The following is a 23,650-nucleotide window of genomic DNA, read 5'->3' on the forward strand; positions in this document are numbered from 1 at the left end:
CTTTTGTTTTTATGGAAAATGGTGAAAACTTTGAGGGAAAACCACAAAAGCCTTTGCTTTTATTGAAACCACAAAAATTGATTAATTTTTTAAAAAGCCCAGTTTTTGCTGAGGGCTGAGCTTTCTTCTTTGAAAGGCTCTACTTTACTTTTCTTTTTTGGAAACATCTCCTGAGAGCCTCATGAAAGGTCTTTCTGTCAGCTTGGCTGAGCCGAGCCCGGGCGTTCCGAAGCTCCACACAGAAGCATAATTTTTGTGCCCGAACACTGCCTTTTGGGGATGTCTTCATGCTCCGATCTCCAGACACTGCCCTAAGTCTTCCTGAGTCCCCAGGGGGCCATGGTGTTGGTGAAGCTGCTGAGCGTTCCCTGGTGCTCAATGAAATCATTGAACCTGACTTGACTTCCCGGCTCGGCTGTGTCTGCGTTGCCGCCGTTTCCTGCACCAATGGAAACCTGTGTGCGTAGATGTTGCCTTTGCCAGTGGGGCCTCGAAAGCTGACTTCATACGTTAATTGGTCCCCCACCTGGTGGCTGGCGTGGGCTGTCCCCGGGCAGGAGACAAGCTGTCTGTCCCAGGTGACATCTGTCTTCCCCTCTGCCCACAGTGGGCCAGGGGGCCGCCGCCCTCGCAGGGCGTTCAGTTGTTCTTGGTACAGGCAGCTCAGGGATTTTCCGGTGCCACAGACAGCCAGTGGGTCTCTGGCCACCAGCACAGAACTGGTCTTTTTTTTTTTTTTTTTTTAAAGATTTTATTTATTTATTTGACAGAGAGAGACACAGCAAGTGAGGGAACACAAGCAGGGGGAGTGGGAGAGGGAGAAGCAGGCTTCCCGCTGAGCAGGGAGCCCGATGCGGGGCTCGATCCCAGGACCCTGGGATCATGACCTGAGCCGAAGGCAGACGCTTAACGACTGAGCCACCCAGGCGCCCCCAGAACTGGTCTTAAAGCCAGTTGGAAGGTGCAGGAAAGAGAGGCCTCCTGTGGGCATCTTTGGGGGACCCTGACTCAGCTCCACGGCCGGCATGCGGACCTGGTGTGCCAAAGGGCAGGTTTATGGCCGAGATGTCTCCCTGTGTGCGGGCTTCCACCTTCGTGGTCTGTCTGTGGGTGTGCCCTCTCCGTGGAGGGAAATTCCGTTCCTGGAGCGGGACTGCTGGATTCATGTGGTCGGCAGGCTCCGCACGCCTCCTGGGCCTTGGCTTCTCCGTGTGTCAGATGGCACAGGGACAGCACCGGCCGCACAGGTTTGTCGTGAGTGTTGAACAGGACAGTGCCAGACACACGGAAAGGACTGTGTGTTACCACTGAAGGGTTACAGAAATGATGATTCCTACCCTCCCCGCCAAGTCCAAGTCTCACTTCATTTTACAACCGAAGAGACTACAACATGACAAAACTCAAGATGAGTTTAAGGAAGCGATTACTGGTGATCTCCCATGATCCTAAGATAGCCATTATGTTCAGCTGGGGTGTCTAGTTCACTGCGGCCGCTGCTAGTGATCGTCAGTGTCTGAGCGCGAGTTCCATGCATGCCGCACACCACGCCAAGTGTTCTGTGGCCCTGCGCCCGCTAACGGGACCTGAGGGGCGGACAGACGAGCCCACCCAAGGCCAACAAGCTGAAGTTGCAAGAATTTGAGCCTTGCCTTCAAAACCTCTGGACTTACCCAGAATGCTGTTTATCTGGCCCCTGTATGTGGGTTTTGCATTATGTAAAAGAAAAAGCAGGAGGTTTCCATCTGAAGTACTCTTGTGCTCTGTCTTCATAGTAGGTGAATCCAGGGAGGTTCAGTCCCTAGTCTGCCTGGATAGCCTCTTCCGGCCACACAGAGGCACGGAGGGATGCAGGGAGGGGGTCCCCCCACCCCCCTGCCCTCCCGCCCTCCCACAAAGCATGTGACAGCGACTGACTGACATCTCAGGGAAGCAGGACCCTGGAGCCCGACTGCTCAGTCACCTCAAGTCCGGGAAGAGGACTCGGGAGTGCTTTCCCTTTCTTCCTCACCGAAGTCACGTTAGCCCTGAAAAGACCTTCAGAGACTGGATCTTCTCCCAAAGGCTCACCCCTTCCCTGTACTATTCTGGACTGTTATTATTCAAAACACAGCCTGCCCGTTTGTCCCTGGGTGAGGAGAGCGCGCTGGCAGGCAAACACTGCTCTGGGGATCACTGACCTGGAATCGCATTAGCCTTTAAATTTAATGTAAATATTGTGTGATCATGGGCTCGGTGCAGTTTGGAACAAGTCTCCCTTTTGCTCTCTTATCTGATTACCTTTTAAGAAAGCACCTCATTGTTCAGATTCAAGAATAACAAGTTTCCCCACATCCAGTCCCCTCAACCCTTCATTTCCCTTCTCTCTTTCTGTCCTATTCAGCATCGTCTAATTACAGAAGCATGTCTGTAAGTGCCTTGCACATCTGATCGTCAGCTTTTCCCTTGTCCCCAACCCTTCCTCCATCTGCTTCCCGCCCCCTCCCCATTCTGCTGCATCTGGAGCAGTCCCCTGCCACTCCATGCCCAACTGACTGCTGAACTGTTTCCAAGTCACATCTTCCCTTTCCGGCCCTGGCCGCCTGACATGCTCAGCCGTAAAATACTCAGCTTCCAACTTGTGGTCCTCTCTGATTCCTCTCCTCTCGGACGACAGGCGGGGAGCAGAGCCATTGCCCCGTTCCTTCCATTCGGATTTGGTCATGTTAAAGTCTAATTTTCAGGAGGCAAAATCACAACCCTCGTGCAGAGATAAAATGAACACATGCAAGAGATTTTATGTGGGTCACTAATAAGTCGGTAAGTCGGTGGAGCCCGTTGAGAGGGAATGTGAAGAACAGATGTGTCTGTAGGCAGTCGGGAACTGGTGGTGGTGCTGTCCCAGGCACACGCCTGTTCATGTCTCTCGGGCAGAACGTGTGTGTCTGAACGAGTTGTGTCTCCACAGGACCGAGTTCGTTTGCACTTACACGTGCAGGAATTGTCGGGGTTGCTCCGTGTTCTCCAACATCCAGGGCCACTGCCCAGCTTCCTCCGGGCGCCCGGTCTGCCTCCACCTCTTGGCCAAGTGCCGCTAGCGTCTTCCATTCAGCCAGGGTCACCGAAGACCCGCTAACCCTCTCGGCCTGTCTCAAAGTGTTTCACAGCTCTTCTAAACACTTTCTGCTTAAATCTACTCAGCATAGTCACACGGAGGGACTGCAGTTTCCAGACCTCCTTTTAGGAAAAGCGTAGGGAGAGCACGGGTGGGCAAGGGGGGTACCTCACTAGTTCAATGTAAATCTTCCAGAAATGACACTTGAGTCCGGGGAATTCTTCTGTGGCTCCCTATCGTTTGCATGATAATTCCCAGATACTCCCATGTGGCATGTAAGCTCTTCCACAACCTGGCCGTGATACATGTTTAAGTCTTCAAAAACATTTGTTAAAATAATACAAGGCAGAGATGCGAGAAGCACAGAAAGTGAAGGCTGTCAGCTTCCTCCATCTCTCAGACCTTTAGCATGGACCCTGGAAGAAAGAATAACCGGTGGCCAATCATCGATTCTTGACTGAGGGTCAGCTTGATGTTTATTGAAAATTGTGTAAGCGTTTTATCAGAAATGCCCATTTCTTCCCAGAAGGATGTTGTGAATGACAAATTAGAAGGTTCTGTCCAAGACCAGGTTTGGGACAACTTTTCATTACCATCTCTCTAGAAGTTTTCTTGATGTATAAAATCACTTTTTTTTTTTAAAGATTATATTTATTTATTTGACAGAGAGAGACACAGTGAGAGAGGGAACACAAGCAGGGGGAGTGGGAGAGGGAGAAGCAGGCCTCCTGCCGAGCAGGGAGCCCGATGTGGGACTTGATCCCAGGACCCTGGGACCATGACCTGAGCCGAAGGCAGACGCTTAACGACTGAGCCACCCAGGTGCACCTAAAATCACATTTATATTTACATCTACATCTATATAATTTTAAGCATAAATGGTATCATTTTCTACCCATATGTCTTTTTCGATGCTATTCTTTTTTTTTTTTTAACATAAAACATGTGTCCCAGCTCTTGTGAGGTATGGAATGTATCTGAGGGAAGTTAGAGCCCTATCTGCATCAGCACAGCACATCTTCTCACTCTGGCCCACGCTGCAGAGCACCCGTTCTCTAGATGCACTGACAGTTATTTAACCACTACAAATTCTTCCAGTTTACTTTCCCACTACACGACTTTTCCCATTGGAGCCAGATTAATCCAGTGTCTTTCTGTAGAAATATCTCCCTTCCTGCTAAGGTATCTTCCCATTCATTGTACCAGCATGAAGAATGTAGACACCACCCAAGTAGAGGAGGATGCCCCATGTGGAGTGGCTGTCCCCGCGGGGACTGGTGCACACCGCCTTGCCTCTGCCTGTCCCACCCATGCCCCTAAGCCATCCTTCAAGGCCCAGGTCAGTTTTGATCTTCCTTAGGAAGCCATTCCTGATGACACTTATTAAGGTATAATTTTCAAGAAGTTAAAAGCATGTCAAACATCTACTGATGACTCATTAGTCAGGGAGACAGTAAGAAGCAGTCGCTGGGTACAAGCTCGCACACCCTGTGTGCTCCTGGGGCACTGGGTTTCTCTTCCTGTCCTCCTTCCCTCCTTCTCTCCCATTTCTGTCCATAGATGATTCTATGCCATGAGCTGTGCAAGAGGCGCTGAGAGGTCAGCGGTGGGTAGAACAGAAACAGTCTCTGTCTGCTGGAACTTACGGGTTCCATGAAAGAATTAAGCGCATGTGTAGATGTAACATTACAGGTGGAGGTCAGTGTTTCAGAGGGAAAGCGCAGGTGCTGAGGGGCGGTAGCAGGGCTCCAGGGCTGGGGGCGGGACCTGTCTTTGGCAGTGAACTTCAATGGGAGATTTGAGGGGGAGCAGGGCAGGTGTGATCACCTGGCCAGTGAGGGCAGGATGGGCAGGTCATTCAGGCCCTTGTGGCCTCCATCCCACGTGTGCATTTGATTGGACATTCAGCAGGAACATAATTAACGAAACAGCAACCTCGCCTATCTGGGCTGCATTTGCGGGATGTCTTGTAGGAGGCAGTAGACCGTTGTGGTGAAAGTGGGGGCTCTGGAGGCCCATTGTGGGTTCAGAGTGGCTGCATCACCTATTGGCTGTGTGACCTCCCTGTGCCTTTGATTCCTCATCAATACATTGGGCAATGTAATAGGACTGCCATGTTGGAATGTGCGGCTATGAGCTAACTCTTGCCAAATGCCCAGAGTAGCTCCTGACCCGTGGTGCTCTCTGTATGAGGTGTTGTCACACTGCTTTCCTTGGAAGGGCTGGAAGAAGCAGTCTGAAGTTGTGTCTTCACAGACAGAGTGGGGGGTGGTCGCTGATTTATCACGATAAATGCCCAGCACCCCTCTTCCGCCCTAACTCTGTGGTTGTGGCAGCCTGCTGTCCCACAGTCTGTGTGCTGAGTCTTGTGTTTCACTGTGGCGTGGGGACCGGATATTAGTCATCTGGTGGGGATGTGGCTAAATATAAGATAAATATTGTTCTCCGTGCTGGTGAGTTTCCCAGGCCCAGGGACCGGAACGCCATGGGTGGTGCTGAGAGCCAAGAAGAGTTTTGGATCTAGGAGCAGAGAGCTCTGGGTGGACGGTGCCCTCGGCAAGAGCCAGGATTGAGAATGGAGGCTTATGGGGTTCAGTTCGTAGAGACAGGACTCAGGCAGACTCTCGCACCAGAAAGAGGTCGACTCCTCACACCCTTCCTGCGGCTCACCTGAAACCTCACTGTGCTGAATTCGTATCCACATGACTCGCTTCTCTGCCTAAAGCCTCCCAATGGTGCCCAGTGCTGCTAGCGTGAAAACAGAGACTGCTCCAGGGCCTTGGCCACATTGCCCAGCACCTTCCGCTGTCACTGCCGCACCCCTGCCCGGTTCCGGCTCACTGCAAGCGCCCCTCTGCACTCCCAAGCAGCCTTGCCCCTCTGCCTCGGGGCCTTTGCTTGAGCTCTCTCCTCTGCCTGGGGACTTGTTCTCCATCATTTGCCTAGTTAACGTCTACAGTGTTTCGATTGTAACTCACATGTCACTTTAGGTCCCAGGTCAGCCTCCCCCCTCCCCCCATTATAAGTTCTCTCCTCACCCTGGCTCTTTTCTACCATGGCACTTCTGGAGGCCCAGATTCCATTGTGTGCTTATTAAATTTCCATCTGCTTCGCTCCTTGGGGCAGGGGCATTATGTAGCCAAAGACTGGGTCTCTCTTGTTGATCATGATGCGCCCCCCCCCCCCCAACTTGCACCATGCCTGGCACACAGGAGGGCCTCAGGGTGTATTTGTTGACTGGCTGGACATGGGAATGGCTTCCCGGAAGAGAAAAAGGAGCAGAGTGGTGCTTTTTTGTGTGACCCTCCCTGACCATGAGTACTTGGGACGGGGAAGGGACACTTGGCTCTGGGTTGGCCAGATTCTCTCACTTAGAAATTTGGGATTTGGGGACACTGCTCTCTAGGGGTGGCTTGAATGGTGGGTGCATCACTTGCGAGCCATGGGGCATTTATATCCTGCTGTGCACGCGGAGAACCAGAGAAGGAGGCCTGGGGTCACAGGGCTCGAAGACGGGACTTCCCCTGGCACTGGGCAGTTCTCCTTCATGGTCCCACCAGGCCCAGGATGCCAGGCCGGCCCCATGAGGTTTTATTGATGCTAACTTTTCATTTGGACCCTTGTGACTGCTCCCAGCTTCCCTCCAGGATGGTGCTGGCTCTCCCTCCGCACTTACACCTTATAAACCACCGCTGTTACCTGGCTGGGGCTGCTTGTGTGGGGCGGTGCATGGCCCCTGGGAGCAGAGAGTAAACAACTCAGTAATGTTTCCTTGCCCGCTTCCAGCTTTTGTTTGGTCTCAGAAGAAATAAAACCACAGACTTGAAGGTGCTCTGTGATCTTCTGCACCAGTGGCTTTCTTTATAAGGTGTTATGCAGAGTCTGCGTAAATCCAAACTCTGCAATGGGGTCGGTGTTTCCCCACAGGTGCTGGGTGGGTTTAGGGTGAGATGTACCCATCCCATATCCCCAACCTCCTGAACAAATGTAGACGCGGGAGCTTGTTTTCCAACACAGTGCTCATTTACAAGCCAGGTGTCTGCTCACAGCCAGCTGCTTGGACCCCTTCTTCCCCCACACCCAGCTCAATGGAATAGGGTAAACATGGGAGGATATTGAAAGGGGGGAAATCCAAGCCATGAAGAGGGCAGTCGTGGACCTGTGCCTCTGGGTCAGCTCAGCCAGGGCAGTGTGAGAAATGGCTCTCTCTCTCCTCCATCTCTCTCTGCACGCCCCTCTTCTCTCACTCTCTAAAACTGCTTCCTCCACATGGGGGCCCAAGGGACAGCATCTGCGCCTTCACCTCAGGCTGCTGGGGGCGTCGAGAGGGACGTCCATGCCTTCTCACTGCTGTGCGAAGTTTCAGGGAAGCACTCTGATTGGCTCATGGGGTCTCCCATGGGCCGATCAGCCATGGCCATGGAGACGGAGTCCTGTAAGAAAGGAGGGATGCCAGGGCCACAGGCCTAGAGACTGTGCTGTGTGTCCCTGACACGGTCCTGCTACTACCTAGGCCCTGGGGGCTTGAGCAGATGAGCCCACAGCACCTCTAGCTGGCCACCCAGCAGCTTGAGGACTCCAGTGTCCCCCACCCTCTAACCCCTGTCAATGAGGGCAGGGACCAAGAGACCAAGGATGGTCAAGGACTTGCCTACATGCTAATCTCTGCCTTCTTGGGCCCCATTACTGCCAGTCCTCCACATGGTCCAAAGGATTAGCTAATCTTCGTTTCCCAGGATTATCCGTGAAAGTGGGCAGGGGTCCATAAAGCCTCCTGTTGGCCTGATGTGCTTGTCACCAAGTCCTGTCTGAGCTGTGCCTATTGCCCACCGCACCCCACATGTAGTCTCTCTGATACACTGCCGGCCTACTTGCTTTTCTCTGCGGTGCCCAAATTTCAAAAGATTGGACCACTGAAACTTTTTCCCTAAGTTTCCTGCAAATTAAATGGGTGGCAAAACTTGACAGGAGCTGAGGTGAGTCTCTTTAGGTCTTTATTTCACTTAGCGGGGCACATCTGTATGCTTTGCTGCAGGAGTAGCAAGGTCCTTGATCACAGCCGTGCCAGAGTTAAGACAGTGCGTGGTGTGTAACTCATGGCCTTCTTAGAATCCCCCAAGCTCTGAGCTCTGAAGCACATCTGGCCCCAAAGGCTGCAGATAAGGGGTTGTGGACCAGTGATCGGCCTGTATCCTTGGCAGAGTGCTGGAAACTTCAGAGGGAGTGAAGATGGACCAGTTCTCCGAGGGCGGTTGTGATGCCGAACGCAGTAAGACAGAGGAAGCCCAGACAGCGTGCCTGGAGTGAAGAAATCCTCCCACTGATGTTGCTCTTACGTGGTCGGATCTTTGCCGCCCCCTCTGCCACCTGGGCTTCCTCACAGGCTCCTCTCACAGATACTAAAGCTGACGAGACCTGCCTAACCTCACCAAGCTGGGACGCAGCCCTGCCAGGGTTGGCTGACTTCGGAACAGAGCACTTCCCGTCACAGTGCGACCTGCCGTGAAGTGTCCGCCAGGGGCTGCCGACTCATCACCTGTTCGCTGGGCTTCCTCCCCACCCCTTTCAAAGGTCCTGGAGTCGAAGCACGAATTTAATGGGCCAGGGGGTGCCCAGCCACTTATACGCGTTACCTAACCCAGGTCTCGCTAGCACCCTGGCAAGCGGGTGATCTTGTTATTCCCACTTCATAGCAGGAAACCGAGGCACAGAGAGGTTAGGTAACTTGCCTGGGGTCACACAACCAGGAGGGGAGGCAGCCTTGATGAGAGGTCTTCAGTTTCGCCTCAGGGTCTGTGAACTCCTCCCGTTCATTGAGCTGCCTGAGTGTGGAATGAAGCCCCTGTACAAAGAAGCACCCTGCCCCGTTTCCCCACAGTGCCTCAGCCTCCAAAGCCCCCGCACAATGGAACACAAGGGGAAGGCGCTGTCCTGCGTTATGGTGGTTCAGACAGGTGGAGGTACTAGCCAAGGGCACACCGATAGTGTGGGGTGTGTGCCGTCTCCCCACGCTTCTGGGGTCATGTAACCAAACTTAGGGGAGCTGGAAGCAAAGCAGAAAGGTTGACGAAAGTCTCCTGTGATTACGATGACTGTCTGTGTCTGCTCCCTCAACCACGGCTCGGTGCAGAGAGGCTGGTCTCGTGCCTGGCGGAGCCCAGGAGGGACGTCTCACGCACCACAAGCCAGTGGTTTGCTGCCACTCACATCACAAAATGAGACAAGAAGACTCCCGATGGCAGAGCACACCATTGCTCTGAAGCAGTCTTGCCCCAAACCTCAAACCTGAGCTTAATCGGGCCTCTTGATCCAACCTCTGATTTACAGGAAACCCAAAGGACAGAAGAACAGGTGAAATGATGCCGTGGGGACGCAACCAGCTGAACCCAGACTGTGGGAAGCTGTGAGGTGAGCCGCTGGGGTCTGCAGTCTCTGTCGGCTGCTCTTACCCTCCAGGCCCGTGTGTGTACCCAGAGCAAGTCACCTCGCCTCTCCATGCCTCAGGTTACACCCGCTTCCTACACACATGTTCACAGACACATGCATACACGTATGTGCATGTGTGTATATCTGTGTGTGTGAGAGAGAGGGAGAATAATCCATGTGATAAAAATGCTTAAAAGTCCTATCAAACGATTATAATTTGTGGCCTTTATTTGGATTCTGATACAAACTGTTAAATGATTCCTAACACGATGAGAAATTAGGAATGTGAACGCTGGCTAGCTTTGGGATGAGATGGAACAGCGGCTGTTTTTTAGGTGGGACAGTAGTAATTGTATCTGGATGAAAAGGGTCAGGGGAAACAAGACAGGAGTTGATCGTTTTGGAAGCTGGAAGCCAGGGGACTGGTCCATCGGGGTTAATTGTACTGCTTTTTCTATTTTTGCATGTGTTTAAATTTTTCCGTAACAGAAAGTAAAGAAAGAATGTGTTTACTTGCCTGAAGCAGAACTGCTTTTGAAAACAATTCCAGTGATATAAAAGCTAAGTAAAACATAAAATTTCCTCTTTCTTCCAGTTCCCCATCCAGGTAACCACCGGCTCCGAGTTTAGTGTCGATTCTTCTAGGCTGTCCAGTGCCTGCATAAACAGCCACATACATTTATGCTTTTTTACACAAATGGGGTAATGTTATACACACAGGTCTGTGATCTGCGTTTTTCACTCCACAGTGTACCGTGGCCCGTGCTTCACGTCCAAGCCCGTGTCTTTCCGTAACCGCATGGTATTGCTTGGTACGGCTGTCCCATAGCTGATTCAACCATCCCCTTAAGCAGACTTCTTGGTTGCCACCACGAGCCCTGTGTCTCAGTGACCGTACTTGGCTCATGTGTCCCGGCGCATCCGTGCAGGGGTTTGCATAGGACGGATTCCTAGAACCGCAGGGGTGGGACACGGGCTGCCAAATGTCCCCAAAAGGTGGTCCTCTGCCGACAGGAATGCGGTGACCTGTATCCCTGCTTTGCGTTCAAAGTGCCGTGGACGTCCCCCCCGATCATGGAAGCAGTATCTTTGTTTTGAAGGAATTTGGAAACACCGAGCAGTGAAAGCAGGAAGTGAGCGTCAACCAGATTTTCGTAGTCTGTCCCTCCTTCTGCTCAGCCACATCGCTTCATAGTGTGTGCGGCCGCACGTCGTCCTGCGGCAACCACCGCCGCGTGTAGGCCGTTAGCCACATTTACTCGTTTCCTCAGGAGATATTCAGACGGCAGAAGTGATTGAGTGAAAGCTTTTGGCTTTTGTAGGATTCTTGGGCTGGGCCACCAAAACGAGTAGGAGAATGTGTGTGCGTTTCGACCGCCACAGGCAGTGTAATGGGGGGTCCTGTCTTAATATGTCTCAGCCAGGGCCGAGTGCTGCCGGTGAAGAACTTTCTCTCTGTTGCTGCTTTTCCGGACAAGGTTAGGCTCTGTTCTTTCACTGTTCCTCCTTTTGTTGATGCTGTGAGGGCTGTGAAGTAATTAGTAATGTGGTTAATGACACAGAGCCTGACGTCAGGCTGCCGGGGCTCAAATCCCCGTTTCTCCTCTGCACACTGGGGTTGTCACTGGTCTATTATGAAATGAGATGGTCCGCAGGAAGTGCAGGGCCCGGCTCCGGGCACCGGGCGGGTGCTGAGCTGTGACGACCACGTGTACGAGAGAACATGAGACTGGAACCATGGTGCATACGATGCAGCTGACACGACGTGGCCTGAAAGGGGAGGTTAGATTAGATGCTGGCACTTAGGGCTGCATGTGAGGTGCCAGTGGAGACGTGGGGGGTGAAGTCCTCTGCCTCCAGGGAGTCCTCCCTGAAGGCTTCCTGGCAGCGGCAGCAATGGACTACAGCCTGGGAGGACCAGCACAGGGCAGCAGGAGAATGGGGTCAGGCAGGAGCACGAAGGATGCTTCTCTCTCTTCTGGCCCGTGATTGCTTTCACTGGGGACAGTGGCCACCCTGAGGGCTGGGGGAGTGTGGGGCCCGGACAGGGATGGCTGTGCAGCAGAACGGACTCAGTCTCGTGGGGCAATTTTGTTTTGAGTAATTAACTAACATAGCTGGGAAGTGAAGACAGAAAAATGTGGAAAAGTGCTTTCCAGCGGGGGAACGTGAGCATTTTCTGTTTTTCCAGTTGCATTAGTGCTGACAGAGATAAAGCTCAGAAGTGTGTTATGCAACGTCTGTGTTTCTCAGGGACACTCGTGTGTGTGAACAACGAAGAGTGGGCAGCGACAGCTCGACCACCAGCAGGAGCGGGGTCCAGCGTCAACAGTGCCATCCCGCGGAGCGTCCGGCAGCCACACGTGCCACGGAGCTCAGCCTGCGGCCGCCTGGCTTTCCCAGAAGGTAGGGGCAGCATCTGTGCGGTGCTCCCAGGGGACAGGTGGGCGGCCGGCCTGCTGGCTCTCACAGCATAAGGGGTGAGGAGCCCTGATGGGCAGAGCAGTGATGGCGGGCCCCGCCGATGCTGGCAGAGGGTCACTGAGGGCAGGCGTCCGAGGGCGAGGGGCTGTGGGCTCGCCTCGAAGGACCCAGCTGGTCTCCGGTATTTACTGTGGTTTTGGGCAAACTCCTTAACCTCTCAGGGTCTGTAAACTGGGTGCAGTAATGCCCACTGCACAGTGATACTAAACAAATAAGGGAGCATGCCATTTGCGGGGGGTCCAGCGCTGCACCCCATACCAAACAGCAACTTGTGTGGAGGCCCAGCATTCTGTGGGCCGGCTGAGGCTCGGCGGGCGGCTCTTCCGTGTGCCCCGGTCACACGCTGGGGTGGCGGCTGGACTGTGGCCCAGTGGCAGGGTGGCTCCCCGGCGTGGTGCTCTCGTTCCCCAGGGCCCCTTCCCACAGCTGTTCTCTCCAGCCACAGGGCGCTCCTGAGGAGGCTCAGGGCTCCTGGTGCCAGGTCTTCCTCGTACCTGGGCCTGGACAAGCCGCACGTCACGTCCTCCACACGCTGTTGACCAAGCGGGCGCAGGGGCAGTTGGGTCACGGGAATGGGCGTGAGCTTCGACTCTGGCGCGTGCAGGCCGGAGCAGAACTGTTTAGGGCCATTTTGGAGACCAGCTTGCACGGGGGCTTTGCACTGGGCTGGCACGCAGGTGCCGGGCTCTGACGGGTTACGCTGAAGTCCGGCCACACTGTGTATACAGGATTGCTGCCCAGAGGCCCCAGGCATGGGCCAATTGCCCCTGCTCTGCCCCCGGGCCCGCCCCCTCCCGGCCTCCCCGTGATGCGGCCGCCAAGGGCTAGCGTTGGGTGTCACGGCGGTTCTGAGACCTGCCTGGTGCGTTCTTACCTGCTGGTGCCGTGGCTTCTGGTTGCTAAACAGTCTGAATATCGCTCTGCAGGGTAGTGTCTCTCTAGTAAGCATTCAGTAAGTGGGAACTTCTTTCATTATTACTAATGGTTTTTTGTTTGTTTGTTTTTTGCTGTTATTTTAAGGGGGGCGGTATCCAGGGGTTGTGCCTTTGAGAAAAGAGGACGTGCTGTCAGTCCCCAGAACGTCAGCATGATTCAGCTTTCCTTGTGGAAAAAGCCCTAGTCGTCAAATAAGAAAATCAGTGCTTCCTACTTGCTTTTCTCCCCGGCCAAGGGGCCTAGGGCCTCACACTACAGGACGGCCTCCACACAGAAGAGACCTCTGTCCTGGCGGCAGCGCTCGGCTTCCCCTCTCTGACGGCGTGTTCTTGGGCAAGGCACGCTGCTCCAGACCTGGGCCTTGTCCCAGCCCTTTCAGCCTGTTTCCTGAGCTTGCTGACAGAGCCGTCTGTGCAGTGCTTGGGCATGCATTCCAGGCCGTCTTGACTGCGAGGCCGTTTCTCCCAGCCCAACTTCAACAAACACAGACAGACCACCACAATCCAAGCCGGCTCGCGATGTGGGGCTGGCACCGCAGGCCTTGGCGGCGGGGAGCGTGAGTCGCTTGTGGCCAGGGCAGCAGATGTGGGCCTTCTGAGCAGCGCCAGCCCCACAAACACGAGGAGGCAGCCTGGGGCCGAGAGCGGAGCCGAGCCGTCTGGGGGCAGTGGCCTCTGCAGATGGGGAGCGGGGGTCCCTCCTCTCTGGCTGAAGCTCCGGTGGTGGGGGCACTCTTGGGAATGTCGCCGTGCTCCCTGTGATTCCCGTGGCTGTGGCCCAAAAGCAACCTCCAGGCAGATGGGAAAATCTGCTCTTTTTGTGTGAACTTGAAAAATTCTTTGAAAACAGCTCATCTGTGTGTCCTGTTTAGAAAGGTAGGAGGCCTGAGAGATGCCAGCCGCCTGCTCCACAAGGACGCCAGGCCTTCCTCGGGGAGGTCACAAGAATTAAACTAGAGGACAGAACACATCCCGAGGAGAATGGCTCATGCCTGTAATATGTTACCAAAGGCCTCACTCTTCGGAGGTTTTTATAAAGAAAATAACCTCACAGTTTGGGGAGGATGCTCATGTCTTGTTCTTTGCGAGGAGTTGACATCATTTGTTTGATGCATGCGGCCCCCACCAGCCCCTCAGCTGTGGCAGAGCCTGCCCTCCAGCTCCGAGCTGGGTCCCGCGGGCCTCCATTTGGCCTCGGTCCTCAACACAGCCTCCATTTTTGATCAGCCAACTCCCGTGGAGACCCCCACGCCGTCCCTGGACTCCACAGTCCTACATTCACTGCGGTGCGTGAGGGACATTTTGGACTCGTGGTGTTCTCTTGTGACGATGACGCATATCTCACCTGTGACAAGACTGGTGGGTGGCTCCAGGTGGGGTGGGGGGCACGGGATCCCGACCATCCTAGGCCAGCAACTTGTCACTGAACACTGTCTCTAGACCACATTCTAGGTGTCTTGTGATTATGCCAAAGGTAATAAACTTTTTGGTTTTAATGGTATTTTATTGGCTTTAATTTGTTGTAAAACAAATTAATTGGCTTTGAATTAATTTATTGTAAACCAGCGGTATTTTACTGGCTTATGTGACGATTTTAATAATGGTTTGTATGTTACCCCCGTTTGGTCGGGGCGTCATGTCCACTATGGATGGATATTTGCTGAGATCTGCTGTCTCCCTCATTCTCAACTCCTTGTCACTGGCTTGCCTCCTATTTGAGAGTAAACTGTCATACCTCGTGTGCTCAGGCAGACCACCCCGTCCGGGCTTCAGTATTGGGGCTTGTCTGTTCAGAAATTTGGCGAGAAGAGGGTTAGGGTGCAGCTGGAAACCACAGAGGCTTGTGTTGTACACTGACTTTCTTATGTGGGATTTAAAAAATTACAGAAATATTGGTGCGCTGTCTCAGTAGCTCCGAGAATCAGAGTGAAATTTAGGGGAAAAAGTTTATTAGTGTAGTGCCTGCTCCTAGGGGTTCCCTGGAGGTGGGCACATCTCCAGCTCAAGGACATGCATGAGTGAAGTGATCAATTACACGCGTTTGGGTGAATGTAAATCAGACGAAAGTGTGGCGCTGTCCCCGTCTCTGACGTGCACTGCAGTGTGGTGATGACAAGGCCATGCTGTCCATGGCACCCTCAACCTCATCCCCTTTACAGAGAGAATGTGACCCAGGTTCAAATCCCAGGTCTGCCATTGAGCAGCAGGGTGGCCTTGGAACACTTACCCCTGCAAGCCTCGGTTTCCACATCTGTGCAATGGGATGATGATATGGGGGAGGTGACAGCTACAAAAATGGCCCATGGTGTGGGCTGGATCTCAATAAGGCTGTATTAAAAAGGGCTGATGGGGTCCTGCTCTAGGAGAAAACACCTAGTGAAAAAGCATGTTTCCCTCACATATGATGAGCCCTCTGTCAGTGCTTTGAGTTGACAAGGTGATAAAATGCTCAGCACCATGTTTCCATGAGAAACCAAGTGCCATGAGTGGTGGGCAGCTATTCTGTTTCTCATTGTTTCTTTCAATGGGAAGTAGAAGTGGTTTTTGTCCAGAGAGGGCTGTCTTCGTCCTCAAGTGCATGCTTCAGGACCATGACTTGACTGCTGTCAATTTTATCAGTAAAATGGACAAAATGGTTTTATTCTGGCTGATTTACGGCTTGGGTAAAAACAATAGCTATGAAGTCCAAATACACCAGGTTGGAATCGTCAGCCCTGCTCCCTCCACAGTATGTGACTTTGGCAAGGCACCTCCCCTCTCTGAGTCTCAGTTTTCTTATCTATAAAATGGGGATAAAAATACTTCCCTTGGAGGGTTCCCTGGAGGATTAGCAGGATCATATGCTCACTGTACTTAGGGAAGTAGAGAGTCAAGGCAGATGTTAGGTCATGTTACCATCAACAGCCCAGCATTTCCATGAAGGGCAAATGGGGAAGAAACATCTTGATGAACTTTTAACAAAACATGTAAGGAAACTTGGAGGAGAGCCTCCTGGGGGAGCAAGCTCTTTCAAGCATTGAAGCCTGGGTGGAGAAACTCCCCCTGGAGCAGAAATTTGCAGCCTCTCTAATGGTATTTGGGGCTACAACTGAAGATGAGAAAGAGGAGGGGTTGTTTTATATGGACAGATGAGAGCAATAGCTAACATCTGCTGGGCAGTTTCTAGCAACACTTTAATTCTGTTACCTCCCAGAATCCTATCAGTGACCAGATGAGATGTGACTTCAGGGACCACACTCTTCCTCTCTGCTTTGGTGTCAGCTGGTTTTGCAGGAACACTGTCCAAACTGCATATGATTTGACTTGGTTGAGGATGGATAGTAGGGCCATTATATACACTTGCTCAGGTTGTGCACTGCACAACCCTAGGGGCTCCATTCACATCGTAGATATCATAGTTATGGATGCTTGCTGTCATACTTTTTGGGCAGATGCTAATAAAGTGACTTGTTCCAACAAAAATGACCATTTTCTGATGGATTGAAGAAGGGGCACACTTTTCTAATTCACACCAATGTTCTATATGGAATAGTAGTGGCACAATTATTGGATGGAGTCACTGTCTGCTTCACCTGGAGGGAGGGAATCCACATTCTAATGGGGAAGCTGGGATCATTATATTTTCTCTACATCTGGTAGCAAAGTACCTACAATCAATTATGACCTTGTTGGCAGGCATCCACAAGAGGCAGGAAGCATGGTGATTAAGAGCAGGGATCACAGCCATTTGGCCTGGGTTCAAATTCCAGCTCTGTCACCTACTAGCTGCGTGTTTTGGGCAACCTGCTTAAACTCTCTGTGCCTTAGTTTTCCTATCTGTAGAACAGTGACAATGACAGTAGCCATCTCACGAGTCTTAAATGAATTAGTATATGTAAAGCATTTAGAACAGCACCTGGCCTGCAGTGTTAGCTGATTTTGTTAAAATGGCTGAAGGGTGTTTTGAGAACGTGAGCTGACCCCAGTTCCTACAGAGTGGCCATCACTCATGGACAGTTGATCACTTGTAAGTTCCTGCATTTTCATGCAAGAGGTGGGTTTACAATTGGGGCAGCCGTCAGGAGAAGGCCAAGACATTTAGCTTGTGCCCTTTGTTCAAAAGAGGATTGATTCACTTCCGTTCGGGCCCTGCCACGACTGCCTAACAGTGTCGACTGCACATTTTTACTGCCTAGATTTTGCTGTAATTTTGTAGATGGAATTTCGTAAAGAGTTTTATATATTCTATAGTGATCATTAAGTTTGCAGTATTTAAAAATAGATGTGTAAAAGATACACAGTACAGGCTATAAAACGCCCTCAAATGGCATTAAAATGGGAATGAATCCATTCATTTGGGTTTAAGCTGAATTTATCTTGTATTTTATTTTTTTTAATATCCAAAGAGCTGCAGAAATAGGTTATTGAGTAGGAAGTTGGCCAGGCCAGCACTCTGTACCATGTGGGCACTTGCGAGCACTGGCAAAGCCCTCGGAATTTGATCCTGATTGAAATGCAGTCATTTCTCCACCTGCAAAAACAGTTTTCTCCAGCAAACCTGGGGATGGGGAGAGGGTTTATTCACTCCTACCCTCTCCAGCATGGATCTTTCACTTTCCATTAGGCTCAATGCCCTCATATCGATGCTTTCATGATGGAACCCTTGGAAAATATTCAGTATGTTTGTTTGTGTTTCTAAACTTAGAAAAAGTGTTTGCCCTGGTATTTCCCATCAGTCTGTGATGAAATGAGCCATGTGGAATTGAACTCAACATATTTGGGGTCTTGCAGAACCTCCAGGACCTAGTAGGTCTTAACAAACTTTGTGAAATCTATAGATGAATGTATTCTGGCTGGTGCATGTAGAAGGTAGATTTCCAGATGTCAGATTGAACACACTTGGTGGAGGCCACAGCATGACAAGCATGAGCCAGGACCTAAAGAGGCAGGACAGAGGACATGGACATGGACATGGCCAGCCCTGGCATCAATGCCATCATTTCCCAGCTGTGGGACAATGAGGTCTCATAACCTCTCTGAGCCTCAGCTTTCTCATCTGCAAAATGGGAATAATGATCTACCCTATGCCTCTGAACGTTTCCATAAGAATTAAATGAGTGAATACAGGTAAAATGTGTAAGATTAAATGTACATGGTCAGTGCTCAGTATGTATTAGTTGTTGATAATAATGATGATATAATGGTGATGATGGTAATAGTGATAATGATGATGGTGATGATGGTGATGATGATGGTGGTGATAGTGTTGATGGTGATGATGATGGTCGTGGTGATGATGGTGATGGTGGTGATGGTGGTGATGATGGTGATGCTGGTGATGCTGGTGATGCTGGTGATAGTGATGGTGATGATGGTGATGGTGGTGATGATGGTGATGGTAGTGGTGATGATGGTGATGATGGTGATGATGGTGGTGATGATGGTAATGATGATGGTAATGATGGTGATGGTGATGATGATGGTGATGGTGGTGGCGATGATGGTGGCGATGATGGTGATGATGATGGTGGTGATGGTGGGGATGGTGATGGTGGTCATGACGATGATGATGATGATGATTGTGGTGATCATGATGGTCATGGTGTTGATAGTGATAATGGTGATGGTAGTGATGATGGTGGTGGTGGTGATGGTGATGATGACAGTGATATTGATGATGATGCTGATGATGGTGGTGATGGTGATGATAGTGATGGTGATGATAATGGTGATGATGATGCTGGTGGTGATGATGATGGTGGTGATGATGGTGATGGCGATGATGATAAGCATTCTTTGCTGGTCTGGATACTTTGACTGAAGAGATGATTGTCTTCCAGGATGATTTGAAGGAACTCAGAAACTCCTAGATGTTTGCCTATCACTGAAATCCCACCATTGGTGAGCTGTTCATTGGGACTCAGGCTTGCACCTTCTCCAGCATCCCCAAATTTAGATTTTTTTCCTTTATGATTTGTGTCTTTACCTGTTGGTAAGAAATCCTTCTCAAAATTCATAAAGCTATTTTCCTATATTTTATTCTAAACATTTTAATATTTTACTTTTCATTTTTAGCTATTTAGCATATCTGGAGTTTACTTTTGCTTATGAGATGAGGTAGGGATTTCATCTTTGTTATTTTGTAATGTAATGGATTCTTACATTGCTGTATCTCCAAGAAATCCTCTGTGTTGGTCAGAGTGATTTTCAGGGCATTAGGTCTCTTTCTACCCTCTGGGAGATGTACTTGGCAGCAGGTAAGTTAGGAATTTATCATTTGATTTTAAAGTAAGAAGAGTATTTTCATAGATATGTCATTATTCAAGTCCACCACTAGAATATCCTTCCTTTCTTCCTTCCTTCCTTCCTTCCTTCCTTCCTTCCTTCCTTCCTTCCTTCCTTCCTTCCATCCATCCATCCATCTATCCTTCCTTCTTTGCATCCATCCTTCCTTCCATCCTTGCATCCATCCATCCATCCACTCATCTATTCATTCCAAGCTGCTTGCAAGTTGGTATACTTTTTCAGTCTGAATATGTATCCTTGTTTGATTTTGGAAAAATTTTAGTAAAAGCATTTCTCTCTCTTTCTCTGTTTTCCTCTCTAGGAACATTATTAAATATTTGATGGAGCTGCTCATTCTGTCTTCTGTGTCTCTGAGCTCCCCTTCTTGGCTTTCACTTCTTAGCATTCTGTGTGATCTTTCAGCCCTTTCTTCTAATTTGCTAGTTTTCTTCTTCAATGGGTCTAATCTCCTAGTCTAGCAGAACAGGGCTGGTCTAGTGTGGGCTGATGAGATGATGCATAAATGAAAAACTTCAGTGCAAACAAGAGCTTGGAGCCAGATAGGAAGGAGCGGGTAGCCGCACCCACTTCTCGGAATCCTGGAGAGAGAAGGTTGGACAGGGGTTCCCTGTCACAAGTGATGGGAGTCAGTTCCACTTGAGCTGGCATCTGGTTACCCTGGTATTTTACAGTACTGTGTGATATTTGACTTAATGTTAATATTCAGTGTTTGTTTTTTTATTTGCAACTCTTTGTGATTTTCATGGGAAATTTTAAAAAATGCTGGTTTAGAACATTTATGAGTTTGAGTAGTGGTTTGTTCTTGGAAAACATGTTGACAAAAGCACCTGGCTTGGATTCCGAACTGTGGAACATCAGCATCAGAGATTTTTTGGGACCAAGGACTTCTGCTTAGTCCCCATTTGTGCTCCAAGGCTTTAAACGTGTGCCCTAGTGTAGAAAGGCATAGGACTTCTTCTGGGCTCTGCTCTGTAACTTGTTTGGGTAACTCCAACTCTCTGAGCCTTAGTTTTCTCATCTGTAGACTGGGGAGACTAATTGAACTTTGACTACCTTCCATGAGTATACTGAGGGTCACATGATGTAATAGATGTGAATGTGCATTGCAAACTGTGAGGTGTTTTGGATGCTTGTAAGTCATGTGTAGGTGAACTTTGGGGAGCCTTCTTTCCATCAGGGGCTTGTGTTGAGGCTGGCTTTTAATCCCAAATGGCCAATGGAGGGGATCCTCGAATGCTGGTGGGATTTGAAACTCCTTCAAGGATTCTATACTCTAAGTTATAGGTTGGCTTTTATTATGCAATGGCTGTGATAAACTCTATTTCTTTTTGGGTGCTTTGCACAAGCTCATCATTCATCACATAGGCTGAGCCTGTGGGATAGTGTGCAAAATCTCAGGGTGTCATTAAGTTGGGGATTGTAGGAAAGATGCCTTACAAGTTACATAATCTAATCCTTCAATTCCTTGGTGAATAATTATAATAATAATAACTTCCATTTGCTGGGTGCCCAGTACTAGTCATTTTACATATGTTAGCTACAAAGTAGATACCATTATGTTTTGGAAATGTCAATGAGAAGGGACTTTTTATAGGTCACAAAGTTTAGAAGTGGCAGACTTGGGAATGAGATCCATGCTCTCTGACCCCAAAGTCCACATTCCCTTTAGGACATCCTAAAGGGTGGTTTAGAGCTGTTTTTTGTTTTTAGCCAGCCTACCAATCAACTAACCAACCAAATGATGAACAACCTCCCACCCAACCAATAATAACCAACTAATAATTAATCAACTAACCATCCACCCATCCATCTAATCAACCAACCATTATTAACGACTACTCACCTAACCAATACCAACCAGCCAATAAATAAGTAATCAACTAACCATCCAACCCAACAAGTAATCAGCCAACTAGTGAACAAATCCATCCAACCAAAAACAACCAACTAATAATTAGTGAATCAGCCAACCAACCAATCAGTTAATCAACAACCAGCCTCCCACTACCAACAACCTGTATTGCTATCAGTCATCTGAAGGGAGACAGCATATTGCTCCATCCTCAGGGAACTGCTGGCCTGTGGGAAAGCCAGGATCACTGTCCTGCTTATCACACCACATTCTAATTACCTGTTCAGCATCTGCCTCCCCATCTGGCCTGGAACTTGTCTAGGGTGGGGGTAGTGCCTTGGGCCTCCTTGTGTCCCTCAAGCCCAGTGCAGGAGCAGCACATTGCTGGCTGGGATGGAGGGCAGGGGCATCCAGTAAATATCGTACTGGAGGAGACTCAGTCAGACGTGGCTCAGGGGGTCGTACCATCTCAGAGTGTTTGTGTGAAAGGAAGGTTCGATGATGATCCTCTGGCCTGGGGAATTCCCTCCTGGGTGTAGCAGAAGGAATGCTTACAGGGATGCTGCCTCCTGCTGAGTGCTCTCCCTGGGCTCCATGCTGGACTGGAGCATGCCATGGCGGAAAGAGCCCTGGACTGGGGTCAGGGGTCCGGGCCCAGCTGAGCCACTAACACCTTGGGTGGCCTTGAACGGCTGGCCTCAGTCACCCTCCCTCCACCCCCGCTCCCTCATTTTATGGGCAAGGCCACCGAGGCCCCAAGACCCGAGTCCGCCCCTCTTCAAGCCCCTTCCAGCTCTGGCATTTCCAGTCTTTTCTGGCTCCTCATTAACGGAGTATTTTCCTTTTCCAGTCCACATTCCAGCTTCCTCCCGTGGGCCCCGACCCCTGCAGCAGGGGAGTGGGCACCTTGTGAAACTCTCTGAAACGCACACAGGGAACCTTGCCCCATCTCCCACCGAAGGGGCCAGAGGCTAATTGGCAGGCACGCTGCATCCTGTATCAGCCCCGCAGACGTGCGCTCTGGGCCCCGGAGCCGAGTGCTGCCGGGAAACGCACACTCGGCTCCTCCGTATCTGTTACAGGCCCCGCGGTTCACCGTCTGCTCGGAAATTGGGTAAGTGTTTTCTTACCCAAACTTGAGTAACCGCCGTTGAAATGTATGGTTGGAAAGTCTTGGCTCTCAGAACAGACCACACAGTAACTTGCCCAGTGAAACTCAATGCCCGGGGCTTACTCGGTTTTACCTAAGACACCAGTGCAGGAAAAAATGGGTTTGGAGGGGCCGAGTGTCTTTCCGTCCCTCTCTGAGGGGGTTCATTAGTTGGAGGAAGGCTGAGGGGTATTGGTGTTGCTCTGCTTCCTAGCCTGGACCTGGCTTCTGGCACAGGGCGGTAGAGTGAAGAAGAACCTCGGGGGCCTCTGGGCTTTGGAGGCGGCCCGATGGAGGGTTCCAGCCCATGTCCTCTGCCACATTCTGCCAGGCTGCTCCACATCCAGTGCGGGTCCTGCTTAATCAGCCTCTCTCACCCGCACAGGCCAAGAAAAAGCTGTAAAGTCAGAAGGAACCCTGGCATCTGCTCCGTGCCTCAGAACAGAGCCGATATTGTCCCGGCCTTCCCGGTCTCTGTGGCCCTCGTTCTTGTTGACCACACAAATGGTTCCAATCAGTTTCCAGAGGCTCTCTGGGGTGTTCTAAGATGTTTGCTCCTTGCATTCTCAGGTCAGTCACCCTCCAACCTTGAATGTCACCTCTCCACCCACCCTCTCTGGCTGACACCAAGGGGAAGGTTAGGCGTGAATTGGATGTGTGTGTGTGTGTGGGTGGGTGGGTGGGTGTGCGGGTGTGCGCACACTGGTGCAGACTCTTGATAGATTTCAGTTTCTGTGCACTGACATGCCCTACTGAACAGCCACAACACTTGCCTGAGGAGATGCCCAGGGAGAGACTATGGGGCCTCTGGATTATGCGTGGTGCGGATGGGTCTCTCCTTCGAATAAGGGAAACATGGTCTAGTGCCCACAGGACCTCATCCCACGTCTCTGGTGACTCTTACCTGTTATGGAGCTGTGCCTACCTTTCTACCCTGTCTCCTGGCCCCAGGGGCTTGGAGCTCTTTCTGTCTGAAACTCCTATTTGGGGCTGACAATGTCTGCCATTCAACCTCTGCAGAGGACGCAGGGCCTGAAAGCCATCAGGGATTTAGGATGTTTTTCTCCTTCATCAGAGAGTGTCGAATCTAAAGGCCTTTTGTGCCAAGTCTCCAGTGAACAGATTAATAAAGTAGGAAGGGTGAGGGTCTTGTCACTGCCAAACAAAGTTGGATTTGTTGATACAGCAGCAACCTGGACTCGGAAGTCAAGTCCCACAACAGAGGACTGGTCTCCCCACCCCCAGGCCGGCAGAAAGAGCTGTCTGTGTGAGAAAACAATCATTCTCAGTGAAACTTTGTAGATACGAGGCTTGGGTCTGATTTGTTTTTGTCGAGCCATGGAAGTAAGTCTGGAGAGCCCCTCCTGAGGGACACACGGAGCCGAGACTTGCTGTAGGCCGACTGGCCGCCAGGCACAGGCTAAAGA

The 23,650-nt window shown here is 50.8% G+C and overlaps 1 protein-coding gene across 4 annotated transcripts in view; it reads left to right on the forward strand.

Moving 5' to 3' along the window:
- Nucleotides 1–23,650, forward strand: part of CUNH16orf95 (chromosome unknown C16orf95 homolog) — a 198,243-nt gene that overhangs the window by 62,176 nt on the left and 112,417 nt on the right. For 2 of the 4 annotated variants that reach the window (XR_010408255.1, XR_010408252.1), the window contains one exon: nt 11,771–11,923. The exons of 1 other annotated variant lie outside the window; for it this stretch is intronic. The gene's annotated coding sequence lies outside the window, so the exon portion shown is untranslated. Of the gene's footprint in view, nt 1–11,770; nt 11,924–13,021; nt 15,232–23,650 lie in introns of those variants that run through there. One more of the 4 variants, XR_010408253.1, reaches the window with a different exon arrangement.

Source organism: Mirounga angustirostris, unplaced genomic scaffold (assembly GCF_029215605.1).
Source record: "Mirounga angustirostris isolate CCGP_5_RB_7025 unplaced genomic scaffold, mMirAng1.0.hap1 SCAF_16, whole genome shotgun sequence".
In the NCBI taxonomy this organism is placed as follows: Eukaryota; Metazoa; Chordata; class Mammalia; order Carnivora; family Phocidae; genus Mirounga; species Mirounga angustirostris.